Raw genomic sequence first — 25,271 nt, forward strand, 5'->3', positions numbered from 1 at the left:
GGTGTGTATGAGATGTAGGTCTGAGCCTAGGGTGTGCATATGAGATGTAGGTCTGAGCCTAGGGTGTGTATATGAGATGTAGGTCTGAGCCTAGGGTGTGTATGAGATGTAGGTCTGAGCCTAGGGTGTGTATGAGATGTAGGTCTGAGCCTAGGGTGTGTATGAGATGTAGGTCTGAGCCTAGGGTGTGTGTATGAGATGTAGGTCTATTTACTGATAGCGTTTGGCATCTGAAGACCAATCATTATTAAAACCCTTCCATTGTCTGTAAGGCAGTTATCATCCTTAGTATATATCCCTGATTTGCTCTTACTAAGACGCATCAAAGAGAATCATGAGCAGGTGAAACATTCCCAAAAGTCGACATTTTGACCTTCTGTCCAAAGAATCTATATATTCAGGGTAAAAATATCCAAATGAACATCTTCTATTGCTTCCTTTATGCTTTGAAGTACGCTGGGGGCTCACACCTGCTGTTCCCCGCACAGCGCAATGTATTTGAAGTAGTTCCCAGTTTAAACATGTGTTCAACCTACGCAGTCACTCTGGGCGGCTGTTGCTTCAGTCGAGCCTCAGCATGTGATACGTAACCTTTCTTTGGGAGGGTGGTTGTCAGCAGTGTTAGGCAGATAGACCAACAGTTACATCACTAGACTCTAACTTGTAAAGGGGGTCGAGGCACCCAATGCAAATGACTTCCAACTGTCTGGTTAAAATGGGTATGTTCTTTTTAAAGGAGAACTAGAAACTAAAGACGTAGGCGAGAAATGTTGTACATTATGGTTTGGGCTTCCGTACCAGCCAAAGTCCACCACAGCCCTTTAGCAATTCCATGAAGTGCCCCTGAAGATGCCTCCAGTATCTCCCCAGCTTCATTTCTGCTGATTTACAGCAAATGCTCGAGGCTACTGTCAGTAATTAGCCTTGTTGCATCAGCTTCAGTGACAGATGTTCCTATGACCCAAAAGCTTCTCAATATCTGCCCACAGCACAATGAATATGTGTACAGTCAGTACCACTCAAAAGATGGCCCAACTAGACCCAAGATGGCAACTTTGAAGGACTATATCTATGAACATATAAATACAGAATAGGGCAAGGGCCCTTCTTCTTTTCTTATCTAAGGATGCATTATGGTCAAGGGCATGGGAAGTGGTCTGTACTGAACTTGTATGTTCCATGTCACATGATATTAGTGCCCATGTCATACACGTGTGACATTGGGTGGACAGAGGAAGATGTGCACACTATGAGCCAAGTCCACCCTTGCAGTAGCTTAGCTGTAGGCTTCCAGTTATAAAGAGATAGCAAAGTATTTAGGGATGTGTAAGACCTGGGTGTCAGTTGGAGAGCTTGGGCAGAAGATCATATCATTATGATTTATTCATCAGAGAAGATATTTCAGCAGGTTCATGGGATTATTCACACAGTAGCGCCGTTTCCCAGGCCCATAAAATAAAAAGTACAAGGTAAAATGAGAAGATCTTCATGTACTGCTGTGTTAAGGATTATCCAGAAAATTGCTTCTGTTGGCTTCTCCGAGGCACGGCATGATAGCATTTACACCCTTTGTATGATGTTCTGACACTTCCAGAACTCGATGACTTGACTTTGAAGTGGAAGACTGGCCAAGAAGTCTGACTCATTGACTGTTGTATGTTGAACCTAGAGAACCGTACAGATTGTGATTCTGTTTATTGGACCGGAGCTTAATTGAAACAAATGTTCTGTTACACACACAGGATTCGGCAGATGTCATCTACACGTGGTGGCAAAATATGTGCCGCTTCCCATAACTTTAGCTAGTAATGTGCTTATATTATGGACAAGTTATCACTATCCTCATTCTTCAAAGTATCTTGACTGTCTGATGTTCTTTATATCTAACCCCCCAGGATACTGGGACTTGCAGTTCAAGAACAGATAGTGGGTTGCAAAAGTATCTATGGCAGATTCCTTCCTCCTTAATTGGCATTTCTTTTATCCACTCATAAATAGCGATATGTAGAGATATTGGGATTACTTGAAATTTTAGAGGCTTTACAGTAGGCAGTGGATAGGCAATTAGGCATGGCCCTGATCAGGGGTACGATTGGGCATGATATCAGGGTATGGATGGGGAGGGCCTTTAGTATTGCGAGTGTAAACTATAACGTTACACTTTTTGGACCTCAAATGTTGGAAAATATGAACGCACAGCAATAATTTATTTGTTTGACTAAGGACTAGCCTATTGCAAACTTTCATTTGGTGGAATTCCACAGTGAGGTGAAGCAAAGGCATTTAATAGAAACCAAAAAGAACAAAAATAAGTGTCAATATACAGGCCTGTGATGAAGACAGAGTCCGGTAACAGGCAAGTAGGTCAGGGCTGGCAGAATACTGGCAAGGTCCAAAAGGCAGGCTGAGGTCAGTGGCAGGCAGCAGGCAAACAGGTTCAAGTAAACAGGCCGAAGGCCAAACCAGGGGGATCCACAGAAGACAGGGTACCAGGTAGGGACAGGAGGACAGGGTACCAGGTAGGAACAGGAGAATGGACACAAGGAACCAAGCAGGGCACAGGCAGGGAACGCAGGAATCACGGATAACGGAAGAATCAGGATGTGGCTGGATCAGGCTCAGCAGGAACGACGATCGAGCACTGGGAGTTGCCAGGAGCAGGTTTATAAAGGCTCCTAATTACATTACTAGCAACAAATGCAATTAACAAGATGGGTGGAGCAAAGAGAGAAGCAAGTAGTGTTGTTGGATGCAAATCCAGGCAACTGACCCCACATACCCCAAAGAGCCTCCTGTGGCTCAGTAAGCAAGTGCAATTATAGTTCAGCACAAAGTCCAGGGTTTGATTCCCCACAGTTCCTGACATCCACGTTATGTCAAGACTATGAACTGGAGGGGAGACTAACTGATAGTTTAGTGATGGTTACAAGACTGAGTAAAACTAAACACACAAGGTAAGATGCTCTTGTTTGGCGATAACACTAACGTGGGCCAAATCAGGATGATACAGTTATTTGACCCCCTAGCCAATGATGGGGCCATTATGGGGTTCTACAGAGACCAGTTAAGAGAGGACCACATCAACGCGATGGTCTGATGGAATTCCAAGACCTATGATGTCTCTATAGATAAACTACACTGGTATGAAGCGTTAAGATACTTTGTTCTCTCTGGGTCATTGGTTTTTCGAATTTTAAGACCTGCCTCATCCATATTTACCTAATTATGGCATCTCTGCCAATGGTCAGACAGTTAATCCATTTGCCCACCAACATGGTGGGTGAAATTATGATGATCTGATTGTCTGACCCATGGAACAATGATGCAATCATAGAAGGGGACTACAAAGACCCATTGGGAGAACACTGCTTCTGCACGATGATTTCCAAACCTACCTGATTTATATTTATTTTTGGGCATATATTGATTGAGTATAACCTCCCCAATTAATAAATTGTTGACTTGGTCTGGAGAGGCTGAGTTGGCACATTTTACTTGCCCAAAAATGACCAGCTTTATAAATGGAATCCAATCAGATATTTGGCTTTAGGTCATTGAATTCCACCTGCTGATTGGTTGCTGTAGGTTACTAGAAGCGAATCAAATTTGCACCTGTTATTGCATTAAATATAATTTGGCTTCTGTTAATCGTAGCCTTTAAAAGGCTGTCAATTTAAAGCGCTAGGAATGTCAGATCAAATTTAAGCAGGAGTCTAATTATATTAAGGAAGAGGACCTGTCACACTGAACAAGATGGGAAATGCCTGGTCCTTTCATCTGTTACTAGAAAAGGAATAGGCTCACAGAGTGAGATCATATGGTCATGAATCAGAGCTGATTGGTGTTTCTGCTTCCAGTACATCTGTATTAAACAAGCCGGCTAAGTAGTCTTTTAATAGAAGAGATGAGACATTACTATCTTGTATGGTCAGTAGTAATGGTTTCATATCTGGATTTTCGTTATACGTTAAGCAGGACCCTGACCTCAAAATAAGGTTGAACCAAAAGTCTGAAAACCACTGCTCTAGGTCATTGGGAGACATTAAACTAGACTGCATGTTTGACTGTAAGAGGAAATCGGGTGCCTGTAGGTATCCCAATCATACTCTTCAACAAACCGTTTGCCTCTGTCTCTTTTCCCCCTTCATAAACATGATCTATGTACTGTAGAAACTTCTTTGGTGGGAATTGGAAACAGGACTGGAAGGAAGCTGTGCTGACTAGTCCACCCCCATCTGGCCCATAGCAAGTGGCTTAGCTGTTGGACCTCCTCTTTGATTTTATATGATTTTATAACTAATGACTCTCACATACAAAGCAGTTCATAACTCTGCCCCACCCTACATCTCTGAACTTATCTCTAGGTACCATCCAACCCGCTTGTTACGCTCCTCTACTGACCTGCTCCCCAACTCATCTCTCATTCCCCCCTCACACGCTCGCATTCAAGACTTTGCAAGGGCTACCCCCCTTCTCTGGAATTCGCTCCCACAAACTGTCAGACTTTCTCCCAATCTCTCTGCCTTCAAGAGATCTCTAAAAACACATTTATTTAGAGAAGCTTACCCTAATCTAGTTTAGCAACACCCTGTGCCCCACCTCTCACAACTCTGGTCATGCCCATTCCCACACCTTGTGTCTCAACCCTTTCTCCTTGCAGATTGTAAGCTCTTTTGGGCAGGGCTCTTTTCCCCTCCTGTATCGGTTATTGGTTGCTTTATATGTTACTCTGTATGTCCCATGTATGGAACCCACTTATTGTACAGCGCTGCGGGATATGTTGGCGCTTTATAAATAAATGTTAATAATAATAATACATTTGTAGACTGTAAGCTCTTTTGGGCAGGGCTCTCTTCCCCTCCTGTATCAGTTACTGATTGCTTTATATGTTACTTTGTATGCCCAATGTATGGAACCCACTTATTGTACAGCGCTGCGGGATATGTTGGCGCTTTATAAATAAATGTTAATAATAATAATAATAAATATGGCACTGACATATTCCGAAGCCCCATAACCTTTCATATCATTTCCTACTAATAGGTAAGACTAACAAGTGTCTGATGGTTCCCTTCCTAACAAATTATTGGAGAGTTCTTAGAAATGTGAGAAGATTTCATGCGTTTCATGTTCCCGGGACGATAAGCAGGAGATATACAAATCATAAGCTAATTATGGAAAGCTATGCACAATATTATATAAACAAGTAGGAAACAATGGAGTCTCAGGACTCTAAGCAGAGAGCCGTGTATGCCTGCCATTTGCACATGTTCCTGCTCAGACAGAATGAAGTCAAACTGCATCAAATATTCATGGCCTGTGAGTCCATGCATAGAAATATTGCATAGAAATATCATTTTTTTTGTTTGTTTTAATATTTGTATTTGTTTGTTTCAGTTTGGTTAAACGCATCATTTGTTAAGGAAAGCTGATGTACCAGATGGTTCTGTTGGGTAACGGAACACATTGAACGCCTACAGGAAATTGCTGTACTCGTATTAAAAGGGTAAACAAGAATTTTTTGAACAGACATCAAGGGATTGGTTGTACTGCTGATCCTTTAACGTATAGGAGAGCTGAACCACGAATCACTGAGGGGCAGGGGCACCCACTAGTGACCCTAATCACTAACATCCTACCCATAGCAGGGGCACCTTCTGCACCCTAAGCTACCCTAAGGTGGTGCGTTTAAAGAAGAGAAGCACCTACCTACTAGGGTAGGAGGTATAATCCTTGGCTACTGGCACCCGACTGTGATGTTGGGTTTGGTTTTCTATTAAAGGGCATATACTGTATATATATTAATGTAGTTTACAGCATTACAGCAGTAATTTATAGACTGTAAAAATTCTGTAAAATTTTGGTATAGAAGGAGGTATTAATCTGAGAAAGACTCCTTAAAAATGTAATTGATTTTATATGAAGAAATCCATTTGTTGGTAGTCTAGACTATTTCTAGCAGAGAACCCCAAAAACATATATGGGTGTGGGGAAATGGGCATATGGGTGTGGGGAAATGGGCATATGGGTGTGGGGAAATGGGCATATGGGTGTGGGGAAATGGGCATACAGGGTGGGGAAATGGGCATATGGGTGCAGGGAAATGGGCATATGGGTGCGGGGAAATGGGCATACAGGGTGGGGAAATGGGCATATGGGTGCAGGGAAATGGGCATATGGGTGCGGGGAAATGGGCATATGGGTGCAGGGAAATGGGCATATGGGTGCGGGGAAATGGGCATATGGGTGTGGGGAAATGGGCATATGGGTGTGGGGAAATGGGCATATGGGTGTGGGGAAATGGGCATACAGGGTGGGGAAATGGGCATATGGGTGCAGGGAAATGGGCATATGGGTGCAGGGAAATGGTCATAAGGCAAGGCAGGATCAGTTACAAGGTTCTGTAACAATTACTACACTGCTGCCTGGCATACATGTATATATAGATATCTGCAGGCACTAGAGCTCATAGTAAACACTCTGCATAATAACCCACATTCCCTAGTAACAGACTCACACATACAGGGCAGGAAAGAGCTATAAATCTGTTTTAATTTCATTTTATTTTCCACCGGCCCCTTTAAGAGAGCAGCACCATGCAATAACTCTGCCTGTCCTCTGATACACGGACGGTACCAGTGTGCACACTGCAGGCATACTGCAGAGACAATGCAGAGCTTGGCCCTACCCTCTCCTACCGAAGGGGCTACAAACTGCCAACTGCAGCTGCTATTGTGGCTACAGCTTTTATACCTCTGGTCTAATACGTGGTTTCTTTACCTTTTTATGGAGGGAACTATATTAAATATGATAGTTAGCTGTGTGACACAATTACTGGTTATGAGTCAGATATGTAGCCCATATCAATTGCTGTTTTCTTTGTAACTGATTTCTATGTAATAAAGGGGATCATGGGAACCCACCATAAACGGCGTCAGGACTAGTGATGAGCCAATTTTTTGCACAAGGTATGAATTTGCGATGGAACTCCTTTGGTGAATTTTTCGACGAAACCACGTAAAAATGTTGCCACAACAACAAATTTGCAAAGAAAGAAATGCCCATTGACTTGTGAAATGTATTTGGAGAGAGAAAAAAGTTGTTTGTGTAAAAAAAAGAGGTGAGAAAGAACACCCATTGGCTTTAATGCATTTAGAGTGAGAAAAAAGTTGTGCGTACATTGGTTATTGGTAGGGATGCACCGGATACCAAACCGAATTACGCTAATTACGATATGGAAGGGTTAAATGTCGAAAATTTTCCACTTCCATGTTCACGTGGCGACATTTAACCCTTCTAATCTTAATTAGCATAGGCTAATTAGGATTCAGATTCAGTTTGGCCAGGAGCGTGGATTGGGCTGAATCCGAACCCTGGTGAAAAAAGGCCGAATCCTGGCCGAGTACCGAATCCCAGATTCAGTGTATCCCTAGTTATTGGTTGGCTGGTTGGCTGAAGGCCACTCATGGAGACATCTATTTTAAGGTTCCCTCGGCTTCTCCTGCAATGGCCCATGGACCTCAGTTTTTGCCAATGGAATACGATTGGCCAAAGAATGAACATGAAAAAAGAAGAATCTTCCGTCATGCTGAAAGAGGCCGAATCCTGGCCGAGTACCGAACCGAATCCTGGATTCAGTGCAACCCTAGTTATTGGTTGGTCAGTTGGCTGAAGGACTCTCATGGAGACCTCTATATTAAAGTTCCCTCGGCTTCTCCTGCAATGGCCCATGGACCTCAGTCTTTGCCGATGGAATAAGATCGGCCAAAGAATGAATGTGAAAAAAGAAGAATCTTCAGTCATGCTGAAAAAGTTCGAATCCTGGGCGAGTTCCGAACTGAATCCTGGATTCGGTGCATCCCTAGTTATTGGTTGGTCAGTTGGCTGAAGGACTCTCATGGAGACCTCTATATTAAAGTTCCCTCGGCTTCTCCTGCAATGGCCCGTGGACCTCAGTCTTTGCCGATGGAATAAGATCGGCCAAAGAATGAATGTGAAAAAAGAAGAATCTTCCGTCATGCTGAAAAAGTTCGAATCCTGGGCGAGTACCGAACCGAATCCTGGATTCGGTGCATCCCTAGTTATTGGTTGTCCAGTTGGCTGAAGGCCTCTCATGGAGACATCTACTTTAAAGTTCCCTCGGCTTCTCCTGCAATGGCCCATGGACCTCAGTCTTTGCCGATGGAATAAGAATGAACTTGGTAAAGGAAGAATCTTCTCTCTGGTGTAAACAACCCAAAGTTCCCATTGTTACTAATTTAATGCGATGTTTGAAGCGATGCGTCGGGTTTGTCGGCATTTAAATGTGACACGTTTTGGAAAATGTATAATTGCGGAAAGCAAAAGAAATCTCAAAGGTAGTCTGCAGGAAGCTTAAGATAAGTAATCCCTCTTGAAATAGGCCTTCCTTTCAATTAATTCCCACTAATTAAAAAATGTCATAGTTAATCAAAGCAATTCTTACTAACAAGATGGAATATTATACATTGATTTTCTTGCTTTTTTTGTTAAAGGTAAATGAAAAAAACCTTGCCAGAAATGCTTGTTGCATGTTCCTATTGGCTGCTGTATAGGCACCTATAGGGCTAAGCGCCAATATATCCAATATCATTGTCTGGACCCTATAGTTGTAAACCGACTCCTATGGGTACTAGCTATAGTACACACCTATGATGGCAGCACTGGGGTTTGGGAAACAAAAGCCTGAGGCGCTAGTAAGTATTTCATTTTAGGGGATGGCATAGTTCTTGGCTCAGTAGCTGAGGAGTGACCCTCTTCATGTAACCAATTCCTTGATCATTTTTATTAGGACCTTCTTAAGAAGTTTTGGGCAGCCAAACTGCTCAAATGACTACGTCAGGGATCCCCAACCTTTCTTACTCGTGAGCCACAGTCAAATGTAAAAAGACTTGGAGAGCAACACAAGCACCATAAAAGTTCATGGAGGAGGCAAATAAGGGCTGTGATTGGCCATTAGGCAGCCTCTATGCACCCTATCAGCTTACAGGGGCTTTATTTGGTAGGAAATCTTATTTTTATTCAACCAAAACTTGCCCCCAAGTCAGGAATTCAAAAATAACTCCCTGGTTTGGGGGCACTGAGAGCAACATCCAAGGGGTTGGGGAGCAACATGTTACCCCCGAGCCACTGGGATCACTGGACTAGATTAACCCAAAAGAAGAGAATGGAATGAATGAGTAAGCCTTCATGAAATAACAATCAGGAGTTTACCCAGCTTATAGACGTTCCGTTGTGCCAGTATATATTTTCTAATTGTAACATAATGGTGCCCACCCTCTGTGCTAAGCTTATTATACAGGAAGAGGTGAGGCTGTTCTGGTGGGTCACTCTATATTGAACTGGGAAGCCATCGAGATAGTTGTAATCACCAGCTCAAGATCAGATCTACTAGTAGATCACAATCTGTCTTTTGGACATTTCTGGGGACCCTATGCTTTCCAAAGACAGCCCTATAGTTTTATTGCAGAAGGTGCTCTAAAATGTTTGACCCTTCCCTAAAACCCCCACACCCTACTTGGTTGGACTCTAGTCTCTTCCTAAATTCTGTTGTCAAGGTTCCATTTTCTATTTTTTTTTTATTGGTACCCTGAGATGTCCAAAAATAGATACATTTATGGCACAGTGTGGGCTTTTCAGTGGGTGGGAAAAAAATTTCAGTTGAATTAACCGGTGTATGTTATGTGGGGCTCTGTGTGTGCCACAGGGGAGTATTGAAAGAGTAGGTGTGGCAGTTATAAATAGAGCCTTCTGACATCAGAACCTTATATAGGCGATAATAAACCCCCTATTGTAAAAATATAAAGATGTTAGGACTGACCAGGGTCAGACTGGGGTGTCTGGGGCCACCGGGGCTTCCACTCCAAGGGCCAGGGTCGGACTGGGGGGGGGGGCCCGCCGGCCGCCGCCGCTGCGCCACCCTCACCCCCGCTCGAAGTACTCCCCTGAGCACATGTAAGTGAAATGCGTCAGGGGAGGACATCGGCGGCAAGGGGAGCGGCAACAGGTCGAGACCAACCCTGCCAGCACACTCCCCGCGCATCACATCGCTTTTTATTTTATTAATGGTGCAAGTTCAAGCCAGGGAGCGGACCTGGGCCCGATGTCCCGCTGGCCCAGTTCGACCCTGGGACTGAGGAGTTCTGTGACCATATGAATGAATGAATGTATGAGGCCTAAGAACTATTGCTTTTCTACAGGTCACGGGACTCCAAGATGACTTATATCATCGTAATAAAAGAGGGGGTATTATTTTTATAGTTTTATACGTTTCAGCAAATCATGTGACACCAGTTACATCGCAAAGCACTGTTTATAAGGATATATATTACAGGATATTCGTGGCACTAGTGCATATAAGGATATAAGAAGTCATTAAAGAGTTCCATGTAAAGGTAAAAGGCTGCTGGCCAATAGAGGTCGTGGAACTCCAATGTGACATTTAGGGGGCGATTTACTAACATTCAAATTTTCTTGGTTTTATAGTTTTTAGAAACCACGAATAAACTCATTTCCACAAATGGAACTAACAAAAAGCCGTAAAAAACTTTTTCAACTTATAACTCATAACAGCCAGTGTCAAAAAAACATGAAAAATCTTCCAGTTGTAGTTTTGGGGGGCTTTTTTGGTGGCAGAACAATTCTATTAGGTTTATTTCATGTTTAAATTATTCCCTTTTCTCTGTAATAATAAAACAGTACCTGTACTTGATCCCAACTAAGATATAATTACCCCTTATTGGGGGCAGAACAGCCCTATTGGGTTTATTTAATGGTTAAATGATTCTCTTTTCTCTGTAATAATAAAACAGTACCTGTACTTGATCCCAACTAAGATATAATTACCCCTTATTGGGGGCAGAACAGCCTTATTGGGTTTATTTAATGGTTAAATGATTCCCTTTTCCCTGTAATAATAAAACAGTACCTGTACTTGATCCCAACTAAGATATAATTACCCCTTATTGGGGGCAGAACAGCCCTATTGGGTTTATTTAATGGTTAAATGATGCCCTTTTCTCTGTAATAATAAAACAGTACCTGTACTTGATCCCAACTAAGATATAATTACCCCTTATTGGGGGCAGAACAGCCCTATTGGGTTTATTTAATGGTTAAATGATTCCCTTTTCTCTGTAATAATAAAACAGTACCTGTACTTGATCCCAACTAAGATATAATTACCCCTTATTGGGGCAGAACAGCCCTATTGGGTTTATTTAATGGTTAAATGATTCCCTTTTCTCTGTAATAATAAAACAGTACCTGTACTTGATCCCAACTAAGATATAATTACCCCTTATTGGGGGCAGAACAATCCTATTGGGTTTATTTCATGTTTAAATGATTTATAGTCTTAAGTTATGGAGATCCAAATTACAGAAAGATCCCTTATCCGGAAAATCCCAGGTCCCGAGCATTCAGAATAACAGGTCCCATACCTGTACTTCGTGCTTGTATATAGTAATGTTATTATTATCTGTATGTACTCACATTCCTATATTTTGTGTTTGTGGGGGGCACCTTTTGCTGTTACAGGGGGAGATGGTTTCTTTTCCGAAAGGAAGCCGCATTAGACAGTGTGATTCAAACCATCCCAATAAATTCTATTGGCAGAGATAAATAAACACGACAGGCTTGATAGATAAAGAAGGGACATCCATTAAAGGCAAAAACTTCATATACATTTAGATTAAAAGTAATAAATTCCGCTCTGTTTATCACCGAGCATAATCACGGGATTGGCTGTCGGGTTCATCCGCACAAACCCATAAGGTAGAACACAGAAAATTGTTACTCCCTTGGAAGCCAGGGAAGGGGGGTGAGTAAAGGGGGGGGGATGGCAGAGAATTGTTGGGAGAGGAATGCAGGTTGGTTTCAGGGTAGGGCAGACAGCAGCTGTTCTGGGTCCCCAGCACCAAGGAATATAAATAATAATTATTATTTTTATCCCAACTAAAGGATGTCTTGGAAATGCTGACAGATTGTAGTTAAACCAAAGGTGAATGGCAGCTCAGTGGAGCAATGGTGAGCAGCACTGGGGCCCTAGGTTCTGTTCTTCAAAATAGTCCCTGGCATTCCAAGTACCCAGAGGCCCAAACAGCCCCCCCAGCAGCACAAAAAATAGTGTCTCTGGCACTGATAATATAATAAGCCTGCAGTTTTATAAGCTGTGCAAATATATGGGGCACTCAGCAGTTGGGTTGGTAGGTTATATGAATACTGTATCATGACTTAAAAGTGGTCCTACTCTGAAAGAAGCTGTAGTTCAGGAGCTGAAGGTTAAGAAACAGACTATCCCCATACACATCTGATGGTCTGGGATCTGTAACGTTACACTGACTAGCAAAACACAAGGCTTTAGTTGTAGGGTTAAATAAGACAGAAGCCCTCGTTTGCTAAGGAATGCAAGGGAGGGACAAGTAGAGGCATAACAGGGCGGGGTGAGAGTTGGTGGCATGAGATAATGTGGTTTCCTTGGCAGACACTTGGGTGTTGATTGCTAAATGTGGTATAAGGAGTGCACTGAAGCCTGAATCTGTATCTTGGCCAACCAGCTATCTCTCAATGCCTTAGGGGGACAGACACAAGGGATAAAACAAAAACACGTCGTGAGTATCAACTTTATATTTTATAGAGGGAATGTTTAAATAATTCATGAATTCTAGAGATATATAATCAGCAAGTCAATGTGCCTTAATATATTGAGCTGGCTGTATTGTGCCGTGTGAACCTGCCATTATTGGCTTTGTTTGCCGACGGATGATTTGTAGATAGCATCTAGGATTATAGAATGATAAAGGGCACGTCCCTGCTCCAGTGGCAAGCTGTACCCTAGTCCTCTTGCTTTTCATTCTAAATGCAGTTTATTAGCATTCTGGGAAGTGTATTTCTTACATGAAAGAACGTGTGGTTATTACTGCGGATTATGGGGACATAAGGGATAAGATTAACCCCAAGGAAGGCATCTCCTCATAGCTGGACTCTCTGTGGAGACTATTAGAAAATAGATGGCTGTCATCTAAGCAAATATGGAGTATTGTGCTGAATTTACTTGCATTCATCTCCCCATTTGTAGCTATGGACATCTGTTTCCATGAAGAAGTGTGTCCCTTAAATGTCCAAAATTATTGTGGATAGTTTTTGTGTGGGTCACCATTGGACTCTCCATAGCTGTGGGCAGTGTATGAAATTTAATTTCCCTTCTTTGGCTTGGGAGAGCTGTGTATTGGGCAGTGTGTTCTATATCGTCCAATGTATGGTCTCTCATTTATATAAGTGAACCCACATTATCTGCCACTGGTGGGTAAGCCAATGACAAATCGGAATGTGTGTAAATATTAGTTTACCTTCATTTTTTCCCACTGCTAATTCATGGAAGGGAGGAACCAAGATTGGAAGGGTTTACTGGGAACAGGGTGGTAACTGTGGTTAAGGCAACCATCGTGGCACCACTAAGAACCCCTTGGGCAGTAGTCCCCAACCAGTGGCTCATGAGTAACATGTTGCTCCCCAACCCTTTGGATGTTGCTCCCAGTGGCCTCAAAGCAGGAGCTTATTTTTGAATTCCTGGCTTGGAGGCAAGTTTTGGTTGCATAAAAACCCAATATAATGCCAAACAGAGCCTTCTGTAGACTGATAGTCCACATAGGGGCAATTAAATAGCCAATTATAGCTAAGGAATGCAAGGGAGGGACAAGTAGAGGCATAACAGGGCGGGGTGAGAGTTGGTGGCATCCTTGACACCTCTTATTGACACCATCAGGAACCATTTTTATTCTTGTGTTGCTCCCCAACACTTTTTCCATTTGAATGTGGCTCACAGGTATAAAAGGTTGGGGATCACTGCCCTTGGGTGTAGAGAAAATGTGCAATATTAAGGGGGGCAATGTAAATCCGTACAGCTAGGAGCTAGGAATATTTGTTGATAGAGGGCGTTCGATTGAGAAACCCCTACTGATTTGTGGCACTTCTTGAAATAGTCAGGTGGGGCCCCAGTGCCCAGTTTCTGTACCAGGGACCCTGTTGACATGGAAGTTTTCTTAGGCATGGACAAATGTTGTCCAGACCCTTGGTGTCCCACCTAACGGGGCATATTGATGGACTACTGCTGGCCATTATATTCCAAGTGTCACATCCTTGGCCTAAGGCCTACTGGCAGGCTACTGTATAAGAAGGAAGATGGGCATCATATACTCCAGTTTTGCTTCTGAATTGGGAAAGCAAAGCCAGTTGTTGACACATGGTACATAAATAATTGTGGGTGAGAATTGCTTTGTATAATATTTTAATAACACATTTGTCTGGTGCAGAAGCAACAATGCCAGGTGTGGCTGCAGGTGGGAAGCATCTGACATTAATGTTTCCTACCTGAATACTTGGTATTAGAACACCTTGCATGTACAAACAAACTGCAAAGAATGTGACAATCAGTTACTAGTAATAGAGGCGTTCCTTCCCTGTGTTTGGGCACGTACCTACAGCAAAGACTGCGTTCCTTTCTTAGAAACATCACAGGGGCACAGAAGGTAACAGGTTGTATTCATGTAAACAGCTCAACCCCAGGCCCTGGGAGAGAGAATGCTGGGAATCCTACAGTGGCGCCATCTTGCTTCTGCCCTGAATGCTTTGTCCATTTGGAAAACCAAATTGGAAGGTTCATTTTTAGCAACAAATAATCTGCCAGCCTATAACCCATTCATTTATACATGATGGCAAGACCTATTCCATGTTAGTGATTGGCTAAGAAACTGTATACTGACTATAGAATGAAAAAAGCCCATTGTGGCACACCAAAAAAGAAAAGTATATTAATTCTACCCAATTTCTCCCACATTGAGTCTCTCTCTGACTTATTTATAAAACACCTCCTGAAATCTATTTTTATATTGATGCTCATAGAGAAGATGTTATGCATTCATTCTCATTAATGGCACGTAAAATCAATAGATAATAGTGTATTATCCAGACAAGGATGCTTCTGACCTTGGCCATGTTTCTTATACAGTTCGTATTGTGCTTTACAGGCTTGGAAAGTTGTCTTCTTCCATGAAGGAGAACCAACACACTTAAGGTCTACTACTAGTACTAAGTCAGTTGTGCCCAGAGGGTACTAATTGATGACTAGTTATCTTATCTATTAAATTAGTGGTGCCCAGAGGGTACTAATTGAAGACTAGTTATCTCATCTATTAAGTCAGTGGTGCCAAGAGGGTACTAATTGATGACTAGTTATCTCATATGTGAAGTCAGTGGTGCCAAGAGGGTACTAATTGATGACTAGTTATCTCATCTGTGAAGTCAGTGGTGCCAAGAGGGTACTAATTGAAGACTAGTTATCTAATCTATTAAGTCAGTGGTGCCAAGAGGGTACTAATTGATGACTAGTTATCTCATCTGTGAAGTCAGTGGTGCCCAGAGGGTACTAATTGATGACTAGTTATCTCATATATTGATTCAGATGCTGATATCATTATCCCAAAACTCACGTGCTCTACATTAAATGGACACTGTCCCTTTAATGTATAAATATTGCTTTGCTTTAGTCTGACGTAGAGCACCTAGTAATGGTGGGACTACATTTGCAGACTTGTGATGTATAGAGTTGCCAACTTTTTCTAGGTGGCAGCCCTAGTGATGTACCACAAGTCATTTCTGCTGTGTGTCTTGCAAGCCATATGTCCAAGCAACAAGTGAGCAGTGCAGGAATATGGTGGTTGAAGCCAACGATAGGCCAACGATCAGATCATGAAGGGGTCTTATTATAAGAGGACCAAATGTGGTCCTTGGCCATTAAGATTATTTAGCCTTACTAATCAATATCTGACCAAGCCCCATTTAGATATCAGTCAAGTAGGGTCATTGTTTTGGCCATTATTTTTCACGGTAGCTCATTCTGGCTTTTTTATCAGGGTGTACATATTATTCTATATGGAGCTTGTTATGTCCCAGCTAGTACTTACTGGCTTTGATCTTTTAGGCACATAAGTAGGGTTTACACTTCATTTTGTTTTTTTCTTAAAGATGGTATAGCTTAGTGTCCGTGTATTCCTTCTCTTCCTGCTGTATTTAAACATAAAGGTGGAAGATACCACAAAAGCTGAGGTAGAAATAAGCTATGCCCATATAGTGTGTAATTTAGTATGTTCACAAAACATTTATTCTCTGTATATTTGTATTTATACATATATTGTTGTACTGGGCATCCTAGAGCCCAACCATCTCAACATTTAGATATAGAATGTGCCAGAATGTTACAGAGATCAAAATTCCTATATATACACTAAAAGCAAGTCTGTGTGGGTTTTAATAGGCAAGTCTGTGGAAGAGGCAGGGGGATAATAATCAGATCTCTGCAGTATGACACTGAGTTTTATTGAAATTAATTTGCTGCAAAGTGTGATGAAGCAAGGGATTTCAGGTAATGGACCGTTGGCAGGGTACGGGCGGCGCTTCTGGGTCGTTTCTCCAGAATACAAATGATCTTACATTACAGACAGTTTCATTTCCTAAAAACTATAATTCAGGGGCATCCAGCCTCCGGCGCTTGGCAGCCGATAGAGCACAGGTTAGGGATCGTGATACGTGTCTCTCCAACAAATGAATTATATTTGAGTTTATTTCACCATCCTTGCTGGAATTATTGTTGAGCCTACGGCTATATATTTTTTTTTTTATATTAATTCATTTTCTGGTTTGGCTATAAAAACAACATCTCCCCTAACCAAGGGGATTAACATAAAGTTGGTCTAAAACAGCCTCTACTCTTCTGGGAAGGTTTCCACTGGATGGGGTGGGATTTGCTTCCATTCATACATAAAAGGTAGGCAATTATATTGGGGATCTGTCCTGGCATTACAATAGTGTTTACTTGGGTTGAGGACTGGGCTCAGTGCAGGTAGGGTTGCCACCCAGCCAAGGCCAGGGCCAGTATTACAAATTTACAACTACTACCTGCCCAGGCCTGCCTCCAATCCACCCTCTGCCTACCTCCGATCTCCTTTCCCAGCTCCACCGTTTCCCCTTCTAGGCCCCTGAAGTCACACAAGTTTTTTTTAGTGGGGCCTTGATTATGTCTCCTCCCAATTGCATCATGGCCCCACCCCTTGCATCATGGCCCCACCCCTTGCATCACGGCCCCACCCCTTTTGGAAACAACCCCGGCCTGGCTGGTAAAAAAAATAGCAAAAATGTGCATCCCTAAGTCCATCTCAGCAAACCTATTCTGTATGGACCTGGCTATGAACAGGGGGGAATTATTGGGCTGAAACAGGAAAGGGTCTTCCCTAAACTGTTGCCAAGTAGGAAGGAGGGTTGGGAGAAAAAAACATGTTTCTTCAGCAGAGTGCACAGCTAGAGTAGAGTTTCTGTAGAAACCAGCAATTCCATCTCTTCATTGGCTGCTAGACTAGGGGGCATGTTTAGTAACCTGAGTTGAGAAGAACTGAGCATGCTCAGTAGCCAACAGCCAAAGCAAATTCCTAAGGGAGGGGGCGGAGTGGGTTACAGGAGGAGAAGGAATCCTAAGTGATTAAGGGGATTTTACAGACTTACTATTACCCTTTTAACAACCCGAGTGGCGGGTATTTAAAGATTTCAAAGAGGCTGTTCACTGGGGGGTTTACATGTCCTTTATAAATGTCATTTTATGATGCAGTGGCAATGGGATGCCCACAAACTTGTGCCCGTATAATGTAAGTAGAGTAAGTCAAGAAGACATAGCAGCAGGTCAGGTGGCACAGTTGATGCGATGGAAAGTAAAGAACCATAGCCGAAATACAGAAGAGAAGGTAGGAAGATATCAATAGGTAATAGGGAAGGTCCAACAGAAAGTGCAATTTGCCTTATTCACACTGCCAAAAACCTGAACATACAATATTCAGAAGTCATTGTGTGTTAAGGAAGGAAGCCATTTGCTTAACTAAATACATATGTTGCAGTGGGTCTTATAGACTGCAGTAAACCAAAGCCTACAGGTTCCTATGAGGCCATGTAATTATCCTGAAAGAATTATTAATCAGCCGTGTGTTGCAGAGTATTGAACGTATATTGTATGTGCTGGGTAGTGATGAAAATTTTGCCATTGGCGAATTTTTTTGCAAAACTACTGTGGAATTTCGCTGCGAAAATTCATGGTTGCATAAAAAAAAGGTGTAGTCGTGTCAAAATAGATGCTGGTGTGCCAAAAGAGGTGCAATCATGTAAAAACCCGCTTTTCATTAATTTTTTGACTCTATAGTTTCAAAGACTTTTCGGCAAAGCAAAACGGGACATATTCATTCATCACTAGTGCTGGGAATCAGCAGAAAAGAAGGTAGGGAACTATTATTAAAGGGCATACTCAGAGGCACAGAGGAGGTTTGCCAAGACCCAGGGCAGCAGTGCAAGAGCACTTATGAGTGCAACACCACCTCAGACTGGGATGGGACTGCAACTTACGTCGGATTGTGCCAATGTTTGGCATTTTGCACTCTGACTTCCCAGTTGTAAATGATCCCTAAAGGGCTAAGAGGCCTTGGGCCCCATTGGTGAATATTCTTGCATCTATTTTATAGTTTGGGCCACTTCCTTAAGGTGGCCATAAATGGTAAGACCTGCTCATTAGGCGAGGTTGCAAAACGAGCAAATCTTCTCCCAATATGCCCACCTAAAGTGGAGCAAACGATATGCCCTATGGCCAAAAGATGGAATTGCAACAGCAGGCATAATCCACATCTGGCCCATTTTAGACCAGATATTGGTCGTGTCTGAAAGACCCGAATCAACAGCTAAAATCTGCCTGTGTATGGCCATCTTTAAAGAGCTAGGGAGCAATTTTATAGTATCATTTTATTCATGCCACAGTCTTTCTTGGAAACACCAGCCCATCCTTCATTGTAGAAGTGGGGTCTGTCCCAGAAGCAATGGGGCATTTGGCATGGACAAGTGCAAATATTGAAATGTACTATTAAGCTTAATGCAAATTAATAAGCCATGGGTAGTTCAGCTTTCAATTGACTTTTAGTATGATGTAGACATTGATATTCTGAGACAATTAGCAACTTCATTTTTTTCTTATTAATGGTTTTACATTTATTCAGATTTTTGTTTAGTGCCTTACCAATTTCTGGTTGCTAGGGTCTCATTTACCTTAGAAACCAGGCAGTTGTTTGAATGATAGAAATATAGAAATATAAATAGGAGCAAACCTGAATAGAAAGAGAAGCAATACAAAGTAACAATAAAATAGTTTTTCGACTTCCGGGGTCAGTGACCCCCATTTAAAAGCTGGAAAGAAACGATAACTATAAAATAAAACGCGGCACGGGCACTCCAGTTTAACAATGACATTTAGAAAGAAAATGATGAGAATTCAGGCGGGATTTGCATGCAGATACAGGTCACGGCAAGTCTGTAGCACAGCCAGATATTCTCGCTGCTGCACCTCTGATCTCCAGTCTCCTGTAGGAAGCGACTTCAGGCATTCTCATCTAAGTGATGACTACTGAGAGTTCTAGTTGCGTCGCGCACCCTTCTAAAGAGAGCAGGGCACCGAAATCCAGGTAAGAGTGGAAATGTTTTAGCTTGGACCTTGCTTTAAATGCTCCAAAACCTGCTGCAAATATTCTAGCGGCCTGAATATAGAATATTATATTTGTTTATTGCGACCTTTGTAGCGCAACTGCATTTACAGTATCTTATAACCCTTTGTATAGTCTCCCAGTAGTCTCCCTGTGCTGGCATGGGTTCCCTCTGGGTACTCTGGTCTCTTTCAAATACAGATATAAGATCCGTTATCAAGAAACCCGTTATACAGAAAGCTCTGAATTATGGAAAGGCCATCCCCCATAGACTCCATTTTAATCAAATAATTTAGATTTTTAAAAATTATTTCCCTTTTCTCTATAATAATAATAATAATAATAATAATAATAATAAAACAGTACCTGTATTGATCCCAACTAAGATATAATTACCCCTTATTGGGGCAGAACAGCCCTATTGGGTTTATTTAATGGTTAAATGATTCCCTTTTCTCTGTAATAATAAAACAGTACCTGTACTTGATCCCAACTAAGATATAATTACCCCTTATTGGGGGCAGAACAGCCCTATTGGGTTTATTTCATGGTTAAATGATTCCCTTTTCTCTGTAATAATAAAACAGTACCTGTACTTGATCCCAACTAAGATATAATTACCCCTTATTGGGGGCAGAACAGCCCTATTGGGTTTATTTAATGGTTAAATGATTCCCTTTTCTCTGTAATAATAAAACAGTACCTGTACTTGATCCCAACTAAGATATAATTATCCCTTATTGGGGGCAGAACAGCCCTATTGGGTTTATTTAATGGTTAAATGATTCCCTTTTCTCTGTAATAATAAAACAGTACCTGTACTTGATCCCAACTAAGATATAATTACCCCTTATTGGGGGCAGAACAGCCCTATTGAGTTAAATCAATGTTTAAATCTTTTTTTTTTTTTTTAAAGACATCTTAATTACTTAAAGACCCCTCATCCCAAAAGCCCCAGGGCCTGAGTATTCTGTATAATAGGTATAAAATTGTATACAGGTTGGTTAACTGGCTACTAATGAAAGGGACTGTAATGTGTGTAATGTGATGGGGACCTTAGACTGTAAGCTCCGCTGGGGTAGGGACTGATGGGAATGATGCATAATCTCTGTACAGCACTCCTGTTTATATAAATGAAGGATAATGTTATATATTGTGGATTTATCTGCCCTATGAGGGTTGGTGTAGACTGACAGTCTTGCCTTGGGTGCCAAAGCAGCTTTGGCAGCTGAACCTTAAGGGGGAAGACACACAGAGCTACTAGTAGCAGCTACTTGTCACAGCTACAGAAACAGACAATGCTGATCATTTACTGATAATTGTCTCTAGGTGTGTTTTAGCAGAGGCAATTCTCAGTATTGTCTATGGCGGGCGTTTTCTGGAGTTTAGTAGCAGTGAAAAGCTGCTACTAGTAAAGATAAATGGGTACTACTCCTGATTAAAGGGTAGTTAATCTTTTCTGTTTTTTTAATTATTTGCCTTTTTCCTCTGCCCCTTTACAAATGGGGGGTCACTGACCCCAGCAGCCAAAAAACTATTGCTCTGTGAGGCTGCAATTTTATTGTGACTTTTTATTACTTATCTTTCTATTCAGTCCCTCTACTATTTATGTATCAGTCACTCTCTCAAACCGCTCCCTGGTTACTAAGGTAAATTGGACCCTAGCAACCAGATAACTGCAGAAATTCCAAACTGAAGAGCTGCACAATACAAATTAAACCAATTAAAAAACTACAAATAATAAATGAAGACCAATTTCAAATTGTCTCAGTATAGCAGTCTATACACCGTACAACTCAAAGGTGATCAACCCCTTTAATGTCTAGAGAGGCACCTGAGTGTATGCCTGCCATAAAGCACAAAAGATTTTTGGTACATTTTTTCACAAATAAAGGAATTTGTATATTTATAAAGCTACTCACATACCAGGCTGCACTATTTCAGGCAGAAAAAAACACCTTTTATTCCGACGCACTTGTACCATTCTGTTCTAATGGGGAAAGCTCCGAGGGGAATTGGAGACCTATTGTGCAGCCCTAACACTTCACTGTGAGATTTGTATCTTTAGAATCGAGTGCTTGACTTCAGGGTGGTTTTATCTAGAAATGAAAAATCAAAATGTAAATGGCTTTGTAAAGGGCAAGTGCATAAATTGTATCGGCAAAGTGGAAACACGGCACTTTCAGTGGGACTGGGTGTTTTAGGAGGGGATTTAGGGCTTTGTGCGGAGAACACGAAACAAAAACAACTTTTGTGCTTGAAATGTAACCGATATAATGTATATACAGGGAAAATGCCTTGTACTGTGTGTTAAGAACTAACAAGAGGGAATAGGTTAAAGGGGAAGTAAACCCAAACCTATAATTTTAGGCAATGAGTTTCAAAGCAGCTTCCCAATAGTCATTCATTCCACATGTTTATATTTGTAAATGTAATTGCATTGAACACAGTGTCCGTCTGTCCTTATTATCTGCTCTGTACTGAAACAATGTGTCGTATATTGGGCTGGCTGGAGGAGAGGGGTAGTTGAACTTTACAATTTTAGTATGATCAGTATATGATTTAGTATATTTAGACAATCATATCCTGAGACAGGTTTCAATTGATCTGCTTTTTTTAAAAAAAATCTGTAGTTTTTGAATTATTTAGCTTTCTTATTCATCAGATCTGCAGTTTGAGATTTTAGAAGCTGTCCGGTTGCTTGAGCCCAATTCACCCTAGCAACCGGGCACTCATTTGAATCTAAGATAAATAGGAGAGGGCCTGGACAGATAATAAAAATAACAAAAACTAAAAGTTGCCAAGACTAGGACATTGTATATATTAATACAATTCTTGGAAAACCCTGGAACTTTTTGGATAATGGGTCCCGTGCCTGTAAGACTTGAATCTACAATTTGCTCATTGTTGATGATGTGGACAAAAGGGGGCACTGTTGTATCAAAATCTAAGAATTAGATTTAGGATTAATGTAGACTTGTTAATGGACTTGATGTTCAGGTCGGGGCCCCTTAGACGGCCAACCTTTCATCAGGGCACGTTAATGAATTGCCGTGCAGGATGTGGATTCTATATGTGGCCGCTATTAAAGGGGTGAGGTGGCCACCCTAATGATGAGTACATCAGATGTTATGTGCCACCAGTTTACCAATACATCACTGTGGCTCCCAACTATGTGGGGCCCCATTGGGCCTGGGGCCTAACAGGTAAAAGTGGCCTAAGGCTGTTACTGTAGATAAACGTTATATGGGGCCATCAGGCTGAGCCTCACCCATCTTTGGACCCCCCCAGTGGCTTAGGCTGTGAGCTGTATAGAAGCACCTACACAGGGTGACACTTTGGGGTAGGGTTGCAACCTTTTTCTGTGAGTAATACTGGCATTCGGGGTGGGGGGGTGGAACAGTTTTCACTGGGACATGCCGGTTTTCGGAAAGGCTGTCTGGGTCAAAACATACTGACCGGTTTCTTCAATTCGGGAAAACCAGACAGGACTCCTTGAGATTTATGTGGCCATCGGCGGATTCATAGTCCCACCCATGTGATGTCACTGTCCCACCCAGTACCGTCACGCTCCGCCCCCCTGCCCAGAGTTAGCTACCGCAAAAGGTGGAAATATAAAAGGGTTAGGCAAATGGTCAGGCTGGGTTGGGAAAGGTGGGTGGGGCTGGTAAACTGGCAGTAAAATGGGCGGAGCAGAGGTGGGCCCATAGTTATTAAGGGTGATTGGCAGCTGAGAGGGTCATAGAAGGAAGGGATTTATAGGCCATTACAAGTTTACTGCCTAGACCAGTCTATACTGGGCAGGTAGCAACCCTAGTTTGGGGTGAGCAGAGCCCTTGGCTGCCGGATTCACATGGAGGGATGGTGATAAAAGTACAATGAACTAATAACAAACCTAGAAATCACTGATCTATGTATTTAAAAATTAAAAATGTTTTTATTAAACATGTATAGAAAAATTATATTAACCTAAAACTCCATTTCTAAATAATATCTCTGTTTATGTATCAAATGAAAATGTTATTTTGGTAGATAGAGGAATTCCTAGAACTTTCCCCGTGCCCAGGGAGCGTGACTAATTACTAAGCGCTTCACCTTTTAACTTTCAATGGGGAAGGCCGCCCCCCATTATAGGTTATTTCAGCTGAGAACTGACATATATTGTGGTTGCCTGGCAACCGTTCAGTCATTCGAATAACTCTCGCTCTAACAAATGGGAGTTCAGAAACGTAAAGGGGAAATCACCCCCAGATAAAACTGCAGCATTTAGGAGAAATACAGGTATCAGGGTTATTAATACAGAAGGAAATAGTTATTAATGACTAATATAAGAAATAAAACAGAAAGATATTTTCCCTATAAAAAAGCATAGTTTAAAAGTGTAGTTCACCTTTCAATTTTGTATGATATAGAAAGTGCTTTTCTGAGAATTTGCAATTGGTCTTCATTTTTATTATTTGTGTTTCTTGAATGAATTAGGTTTTTGTTCAGCAGCTCTCCAGTTTGCAATTTCAGCTGCATTCTGGTTGCTAGGGTCCAAGTTAGCCTAGCAACAAGGCAATGGTTTTAAAGAGAGACAGGGATATGAATAGTGGAGGGCCTAATTAGAAAGAATAGTAATAAAAAGTAACAATAACAATAAAATTGTAGGCTCACAGAGCAATAGCTTTTTGGCTGCTGGGGGTCAGTGACCCCCAATTGAAAGCTAAAAAAGGTCTAAAGAGAAAAGCAAATAATTTAAAAACGATAAAAAATATAAAATGAAGACTAATTAAACAGTTGCTAATAATAGCCCATTCTATAACATGAATCACTCCTTTAATATGTTATATAGTGTTGCTATAGGGCCATAGGTTGGGCAGCCTTACTTTATATAAAAAGGGCCCCAAAGGGTGTGGGGCCCTGTCTAATCAGTATTTATTTATTGCTGGCGAATGACTCCTACAGGGAAGCAGGATACATCTATACTTATATTTGCACACCTCTTGACACATATTTTGCATTTGGCCTTGCCAATATAAAACAGCAAATAATTGAAATAATGAGGGTTAGATCCCTTCTGTGCACCCATGCCTGGGATATTAAGGTGTTAATCTTAAACAAGGTGCATCATATAAAGGGCATATTTTTGCAGACATTGCAAACACAAATGAGAGAATGGGAGGGATAGCCCTTTGCTGTGACTAATATGGCCACTAGAGGCGCTGTTATAGCAGTCACTTATAGTAATGGTTCCAAAACAATGGGGTTGTTACACAGGGGTTGCCCAAAGCAGTAGATGGGGGGCTGAACAGGTTTATCCTATAAGTATAGTTATGCTGTAGCTTCCTGTATGCCCGGCAGGGGCATCAATCATACTGTATACTGAACAACAGATCAAAGCAAAGACTGGGGCCCACTTAACCTATTAGTCTATTAAAAGCCCCCAAGGGTGACAAACAACAGAACATTCAAGGAGGGACATCATTTTCCTTTGACAGATGAAGAGGTTTATCCCCTTATCCCCAGTAATGAGCTGGGTTAGTAGGGTATGCAAGCGGGCAGGGGCCAGGCTAAAGGGTGGTAGTATTGCCTCAGGTGCCAGTTACTCCTGCATGGGTTGCATAGTAACCCAAAGTAAGATTTAGCATCTGTTGGTGGGCAGGAGGGTGTCAAATACAGCCCTGCATACAATGCAGCATTCATTCATGCATA

The 25,271-nt window shown here is 41.8% G+C and overlaps 1 protein-coding gene across 2 annotated transcripts in view; it reads left to right on the forward strand.

Annotated features, from left to right (window-relative positions):
* phyhipl (phytanoyl-CoA 2-hydroxylase interacting protein-like) overlaps nucleotides 1–25,271 on the forward strand; it is a 75,462-nt gene that overhangs the window by 20,656 nt on the left and 29,535 nt on the right. Inside the window, exon 1 of one of the 2 annotated variants that reach the window (XM_012966732.2) lies at nucleotides 12,516–12,629. The exons of the other annotated variant lie outside the window; for it this stretch is intronic. The gene's annotated coding sequence lies outside the window, so the exon portion shown is untranslated. Of the gene's footprint in view, nucleotides 1–12,515; nucleotides 12,630–25,271 lie in introns of those variants that run through there. 2 annotated transcript variants of the gene reach the window in all.

This window comes from Xenopus tropicalis, chromosome 7 (assembly GCF_000004195.4).
Source record: "Xenopus tropicalis strain Nigerian chromosome 7, UCB_Xtro_10.0, whole genome shotgun sequence".
In the NCBI taxonomy this organism is placed as follows: domain Eukaryota; kingdom Metazoa; phylum Chordata; class Amphibia; order Anura; family Pipidae; genus Xenopus; species Xenopus tropicalis.